Source organism: Gossypium hirsutum, chromosome D13 (assembly GCF_007990345.1).
Source record: "Gossypium hirsutum isolate 1008001.06 chromosome D13, Gossypium_hirsutum_v2.1, whole genome shotgun sequence".
In the NCBI taxonomy this organism is placed as follows: Eukaryota; Viridiplantae; Streptophyta; class Magnoliopsida; order Malvales; family Malvaceae; genus Gossypium; species Gossypium hirsutum.
The window spans coordinates 23,147,295-23,155,204 of NC_053449.1; positions in this window are offsets into that span (position 1 = coordinate 23,147,295).

The window sequence follows — 7,910 nt, forward strand, 5'->3', positions numbered from 1 at the left end:
ATTTGCCACAAAGGCATCCCATTCAAAGTTCACCACAAAGGCTATTCATAGTTTTCATGTTTACAAAATGGATTTGCCTAAACGCACACTGTGTGAAGTTTTCCCATCATCGTCCTAGGACTCGCAGAGAACTCCATTGGGTAATCACCATTCCTTAGTTCCTTTCAAAATGTGTCATGGCCATGGACTTTCCCTTTAGAGTTCATTTTTTCAGTCTCGATGGACTCCCTCCAACACCACCACGTTGAACAGGTACAGACTCTCTTGACAGATTCTTCATGTGTTGACATAATCTAACTTCAACATTTTACTTCACTGGCATACACCCAATCATAACACACATCTCATGACATACATTTCAGACATATACATACTCAGTCATACTCCAATGTTTCAATACTCATACACCAATCATCACAGACTATACTTTTCATGACTTCGGATCCAAAGTTCAATCAATTTCTTATAGATGACTCACAATATAAATAATATACATGCAGGAGTTAGCATAGAACTCACCTGGTTCTCTCTTATAGTAGTTCCAACTCTATATTCAGATATACCTCACAAACCAATAGTAATCACTGCTTAAAAACCTTAATTTCACCATTAATACTCTTGTATATACAAATTACTTATCATTTCAATCGCTGACAAACTCATGCATAAACTTTATACTTACACTCTCGCTGTTCAATTACCAAATACAAATTTACTCATTCATTACTAAACATGTAAAGCTGAAATACTTACACTAATGAAGTAACTACTAATCATAAAAGAACCTTAGCCTCTAGATCATCGAGGTAGGATACATTTGAATTTAAGGAAGGCTTCAATATATACCTCTTAAGAAAGAGGAAGAATAAGAAAGAAAAACCACTTTCAGAACACATTCTCACATATAAATATGACTCATCTTGCTTAATGGAATTTAAGAAGTGTCATACGTATCAAAACTTGCTTTCCTATTGGCCTACAATTTTCGAGAAAAATATAAAAAACTTTACTTCATCAAACTTATCAGGCTAAACTATATAGTTGGTTTCTAAACAGGTTACTTAAAGTCTAACTAGCATAGTATTCCATACAAATCAGACATACTATACCTTTGGCCAATACTCACCCCATATTTCCCTTTTATCTCTTAACACGAACATCTCTCTTAACATAATAAAAAATCATGAAATCAAATTCTTGCTAACTCAAGTGGTGATTACTATATGCCCACGCGCATGTCCCAAAATAATCATTTGGGTGGATAACACCATGCCAGACAAATTGTTTACTGCTATACGCCCAGAGCTTTAGATATACTAGAACTGGGGTGTTACACAAACTCTTTTGTGAACTTCTCCTAGGATAATCTCAACATCTTTAGGATGTATGCATCTCAAGTAGTTGGTGTTCAATGCCCTTTTGTAGAGTTTATTGTTAACGATGAGGTACTTGGAAGATTTTTTTTCTTGATGCTTTTAGACCGCCCTTTATCCTCATGTAAAGTTTTGTCATAAAGATAGGCACATATCAGATCCTTCCAACTAAGTGTGGGAGCTTCCATTCTTTTCTCCTATTCGACCTCTATGGTGTTTCTTTCTTTCGAAGTTTCGATCAAGATTGTGTGTACTCCTCTTTTTGGGAGAAAAAGCTAAAATAAGAGAGAGAGAGAGAGAGAGAGTCTGGTAGTGCATTCTTTGATCTTGGAATCTTGGTTACCTCTATTCTTCCAAACTTCAATGCTTGGGTCCTTTGGTGTTATTTGGTCATCCATACTCCATTCATGGTGTAATTTCCATTGGTTTGATTTGCTACCAATTTGGAATCATTAAAGACTTCTAGTTTGTAGATTCATATTTCTAAGGCGAGTCCTAGACCAATGATCAAAGATTCATATTCAACTTTGCTATTGGAAGCTTTAAAAGAAAATTTTAGAGTGTATTCCCAAGTTGTTTCCTCTAAACTTTTTACCCAAGTTAGAGGTGTTACAAAAACACTAGTCAATTAACCCTGTAATAGAAAATGTCGAGCGCATATCAACACCCCATTGTGGCATATGTGTCATTTGATAGCCTATTGTGCCATACGAATCTATCTAAGCCCTGTTGTGACATATACGTGTTTATCGACACCATGTGGCCTAAATCCTAAATATTTCATTCTAAAATTTTTACATGGTTTATTAAAAGACTGCAGATGCGATTGAAATAAAAATCGTAAATGAAATGGTAAATGGAAACTCTCATAAACGACATAATGTGATTAATAATTTGTTACATGACTTGATATGCCATTTACAAACTAAATAATTAATTAGAAATGGAATTAACAAAGGAATAATTGAACAGTTATCTTAAGTATTATATATTATTGTGAAACTCGATTAATAGCATAATTAGTATTGAATGATACTACGTATACTAGGAGGAAGCTAAATAATTCGATGAAGAATTACTAAATGTATTGATACGATCTCGTATTCGATGGTTGAATCAAGTCCCTTGTTTCCCGATCGTAAAATTAAGTAGCAAATAGTTCGTTTAACAAATGGGCTGTTTTTCAAACATAGCTAAGTTTAAACAAAGAAAATAAAAACAGATGATAACTTAATATAGTGGATGGTTGGACGGATATTGAACTTAACAGTGGAAGAATGAACCACTATTAGGAAATAGAGACCCAATTCTTAAGGTTCTATCAAGGTGATGGATGAAGGATAGAACTGTGACCCTCAATCTATCGAAGATAGGAACCAATCGGTATAAGGGTGAATGCCACACTCGTTGGAGCGATAAGTTCGAAAGAAACAAATTGATGCCACTAGCAAGCTAGATAAGTCAATTTGAGTCACAAAGAACTAAGAGAGTTGAACAACTCACAAAGATGTAAAAATTCATTCAATGATCAAAAGTTCTCAAAACAGGTTACAAGCAAACTATCTATAGGCAGATAAGTACCAGCCGAATAGACAAAAGATAATTACAACTAAAGAAAACTGGAGTTCAATTTAATTCGGCTGATTGATTCTTAAAGAGCTTAATTAATCAGCTTTGACAATTGGAGTTCCCGAATAGTCATTGGAGCTTTGTCAATTGGAGTTCCCGAACAGCCATTGAGGTAGACTTAATAGTTGAGCTGAAAGAATCATTAACTTGATCGGTCTATGTTGTTTATGAGCCTAAGTTAAAGCATCCTTAGTGCACCGAATGTATTAGCAACTAATGAATGCAACTTGAGGTGCTTGAAGGGTTTTTGGTGTGAACACTCTGATTTAAATAGTCTTTTGAGTGTGAACAAAGGCAGCTAGCTGTTCAACTCAAATGAAGTTGAATTATTAGCATATCTTTTCACGAATGGTCACTTGGAAAAATGGAACTAGCAACTCTAGGATTCATGAACAATCGGGTGCAATGTTCCCTAATAAATGAGTTCCAATGAATCTAAAATAATGTGTGAATGTCCAGCCGACTATTTGAATAACCTGTAAGACAAATTAAAACTCGGTCAAATACATCATTAAGATAATCTAAGAACAGAATTTAATTTGTAGAAAGCTAAGACATAATTAAGATGTCTGACTTAAGACATGTTTTAATGTTGTACAATCTAAGACACAATTAATAGACTTAAAAGATATTAAGATACTCAGACATGTAATAATGTTGTACAAAATAAAACATAATTAATAACAATTAAAAGAGTTTAAATCTTATTCTAGCAGCTGAATTAGCTACCTAATATTGAAGTCGGTTTAAAGAATGTTGCATGAAGCACATGTCGAACACTCTCAAGCTCGATCAATGAATCCGGTCAGAGCTTCTCCCCAAACATGATCAACGAGGCCCGAGATAGCTTCTTTGAATCTCTTAGCTCGAGCACGAGTGATTGGTCCCGTTGGCAACTCGATTGGTTTGAAAGCTGACTTTGTAGAGTCCTTGAACGAGATCGTATCATCCCCCTCTCTTCAAGGAGATTTGTCCCCAAATTGTCACCTACATCATAAGGAGAAAGATCAGACACGTTAAAACTTGCACTCACATTATACTCAACTGGTAGGTCCAACTTATATGAGTTATCATTGATTCGTTCCAGCACTTGGAAAGGACCATCGCCTCGAGGTAGTAACTTAGATCGCCTTTGCATAGGAAACCTTTCTTTTTACATATGGATCCAGACCCAATCTCAAGGCTCAAAAACCACTCGTTTTCGTCCCTTGTTTGCTTTACGCACATACTTCTCGGTTCTCTTTTCTATATTTTCCTTCACCTTTTGATGCAATTTCTTCACATACTCAGCTTTTCATTTACCATATAAATTCACAAACTAGTTAGAAGACAAAGGAATTAAGTCAAGAGGAGTCAATGGGTTAAAATCGTATACAACTTCAAATGGAGAGTGTTTTGTGGCTGAGTGAACTAAGCGGTTATAAGCGAACTCGATGTGAGGCAAGCAATCCTCCCATGTCTTTAAATTTTTTCGAATGATTGCTATCAACAACATTGATAACACTAAGTTCACCACTTTGGTTTGACTGTCTGTTTAGGGGTGGCACGTTGTAAAGAACAGTAGCTTAGTGCCAAGTCTTCCCCACAAGGTTCTCCAAAAATGACTAAGAAACTTGACGTCTGGATCAGACACATTAGTTCTTGGCACGCCATGTAACCGAACTACTTCCCTAAAAAATAAATTTGCTACATTTACAGCATCGTCAATTTTATGGAAAGTGATAAAATGAGCCATTTTCGAGAATCGGTCAACACCAACAAAGATTGAATCTTTTCCATTCCTAATCCTAGGGAGTCCTAACACAAAATCCATGGATATATCAATCCAAGGTGCTTCAGGAATGGGCAGAGGTTTATACAAACCATGGGGCTTGATGCGCGACTTAGCCTCCTACAAGCAATGCAACGTTCACAAAGTCTTTCCACATCTCGCTTCATTTTTGGCCAGAAGAAATGCTCTTGAAGAATTCGACCATGGTTTTGGTCACTCCAAAATGACCCATGAGACCTCCACTATGCACCTCATTCACTAAGATGTCTCAGACGGATCCTTAAGGTATGCATAGCTTGCCTTCACAAAGCAGATATCCATCGTGCCTATAAAATTTTTCAAAGGCTCCATTTTCGCAAGCTTTGAATACTTCACCAAAATCAACATCAGTTTCATATAATTCTTTAAGATATGCAAACCCAAGCAGTTTAGAATCTAAACTATTAAGTAACGCATACCTTCTCGACAACGCAACAGCTACTATGTTTTCCTTACCTTTCTTGTATTTGATCACATAGGGAAAGGTCTCAAGATACTCGACCCACTTAGCATGCCTTTTGTTCAGCTTATGTTGTCCCTTAAGATGATTTAAAGCTTCATGTTCGGTGTGAATAATGAACTCCTTGGGCCACAACTAGTGCTGCCAAGTTTCTAATGCTTGAATCAAAGCATACATCTCATTGTCATATGTCGGATAGTTAAGGGCAGCGCCGTTGAGTTTCTCACTGAAGTAGGGAATAGGACGCCCATTTTGAGTTAACACCGCTCCGATTCCTATCCCTGAAGCATCACATTCTATCTTAAAAGTCTTTTTAAAGTCAGGTAAAGATGGCAAAGAAGCATTAGTTAAATGATCCTTAATCATTATGAAGGCTTTTTCTTTTTCATCACCCTATTGAAAATTGGAGTTTTTCTTAATTATCCCCGTCAAACGAGCAGCCAAGGTGCTGAAATTAGGTACGAACCTTCTATAAAACCTAGCTAAGCCATGGAAACTTCTTACTTGACTAATGCTTGTCGGTCGTGGCCACTCTTGAATTGCCTTTACCTTGTCTTGATCAACTTCAAGACCTTCAAAACTAACAACAAAACCTAAGAAAACAACTTTGTAGTACAGAACGAACACTTCTTAAGATTTTCAAACAAAGTTTCCTTACGTAACAGTTCCAAAACAGATTTCAAGTGTTGCACATGTTCTTCCAACGATTTGCTATAGATTAAGATATCATCAAAGTAAACTACACAAAATTTACCAATAAAAGATCGAAGGATATGATTCATAATTAGCATGAAAGTACTTGGTGCATTAGTTAGGCCGAAAGGCATAACCAACCATTCGTATAAACCACGTTTGGTTTTGAATGATGTCTTCCATTCATCTCCCTCTCTCATCTGAATCTGATGATAGCCACTTTTGAGGTCTATCTTGGAGAATAGCTAAGCTCCACTTAGCTAGTCCAGCATGCCATCCAATCGTGGAATCGGATGCCGATATTTAATGGTGATCTTGTTGATGGCTCAGTAGTCCACACATGCGCCACGAACCATCTTTCTTGGGCACCAAGAGTACTGGCACAGCACACGGACTTAGACTTTCTCGCACATATCTTTTTTCCAACAATTCAGTCACTTGCCTTTGAAGCTCCATAGTTTCCTCAGGATTACTTCAATAGGCTAGTCTATTTGGAATGGCGGCTCTGGGCACAGAGTCGATTTGATGCTCGATTCCTCATATTGGTGGCAAACGACAGGGTATATCCTCCGAAAATACATCATTGAATTCCTAAAACAAAGTCATGATAGAAGAAGGTAGGGTATCAATTAGCTCGTTAGCTCCCATCAAGCTTTCTTTGTACATAAGTACAAACATGGGTTGTTTCAACAAGAAATATTTTCAAATCTCATTTTCTCTCGCTTAGAAATTCCACTTTCAGGTTTCACTATCTCTTTTCTTTCTTTTTCTTCTTGTTTTTGCAATTCATTCTCTTTTTTCTCACTCATTCTAAATTATTTTTTCCTTTCTTTTTTTTTTGATTTCTTTTCTTTTTCTTTTCCATTTTTTCCCTTGATCATTTTCTCTCGATTTTTCAACAGATGCTTTCAATCTAAGTTGGTCTTCATATACTTGTTTCGGTGTAAGGGGTGCTAAGGTTACATTTTTTCCTAAGTGATTAAACGTATACCTATTGGTATAACCATCATGAATAACCCTTCGGTCGAATTGTCATGGTCTTTCCAATAGTAGATCACCTGCGTGCATTGGCACCACATCGCACACAACCTCGTTGTTGTACTTGCCAATGGAGAAGGCAATGATAACTTGCTTGGTTATTTTGAGTTCCCCTCCGTCATTGATCCATTGCAATTTGTAGAGATGCGGAAGCTTGGTAGTGATTAAACCAAGTTTTCCACCATCATAGTGCTGGCCACATTCGTGCAGCTTCTACCAACAATGATAACGCTACAAACTTTGCCTTGGACATGGCAACGGGTGTGAAATATATTTTCACGCTGCTGCTCATTCTCTGTGCTTTGGAGGTTTAAACTCCTCTTGATGACCAAGACTTCACCATCAACAGCATATTCCAAGTCTTTTTTTTATCGGTTGGTTCATTGGTTTCTCCCTCTTGTTCACCTTCGGACTCGATCTCTCCATCGTCCCTTATGAACATGGCACTTCGGTTGGGACATTGACTGGCTATGTGACCTCTTCCAAGATACCTAAAACACTTGATGTCTCGAGTTCGATTTGGTACAGCCTCCATCTTCCCTTTGCTCGTTTCACCACTTGGCTTATTAAGCTTGGTGGCTCCAACAGGTTCTTTAGATCAGTTTAGGGCATCTTTTTTGCTAACTCTTTGTCCCCATCTTGTAGTAGAAATGGCATTAGAAAAGGCTCATATGGCGCCCTTTTGCTTCAATTGCTTCTCCACCTTGATTGTCATATGGACCATGTCAATGATTTCGACATAGTGTTGCAATTCCACCACATTGGCGATATCACAGTTCAGTCCAGCAAGAAACCTTGCCATAGTAGCCTCTCAATCTTCCTCCACATCAGCTCGAATCATGGCTACCTCCATCTCTTTGTAGTAGTCTTCTACACTTCGATTTCCTTGAGTAAGGTTTTACAATTT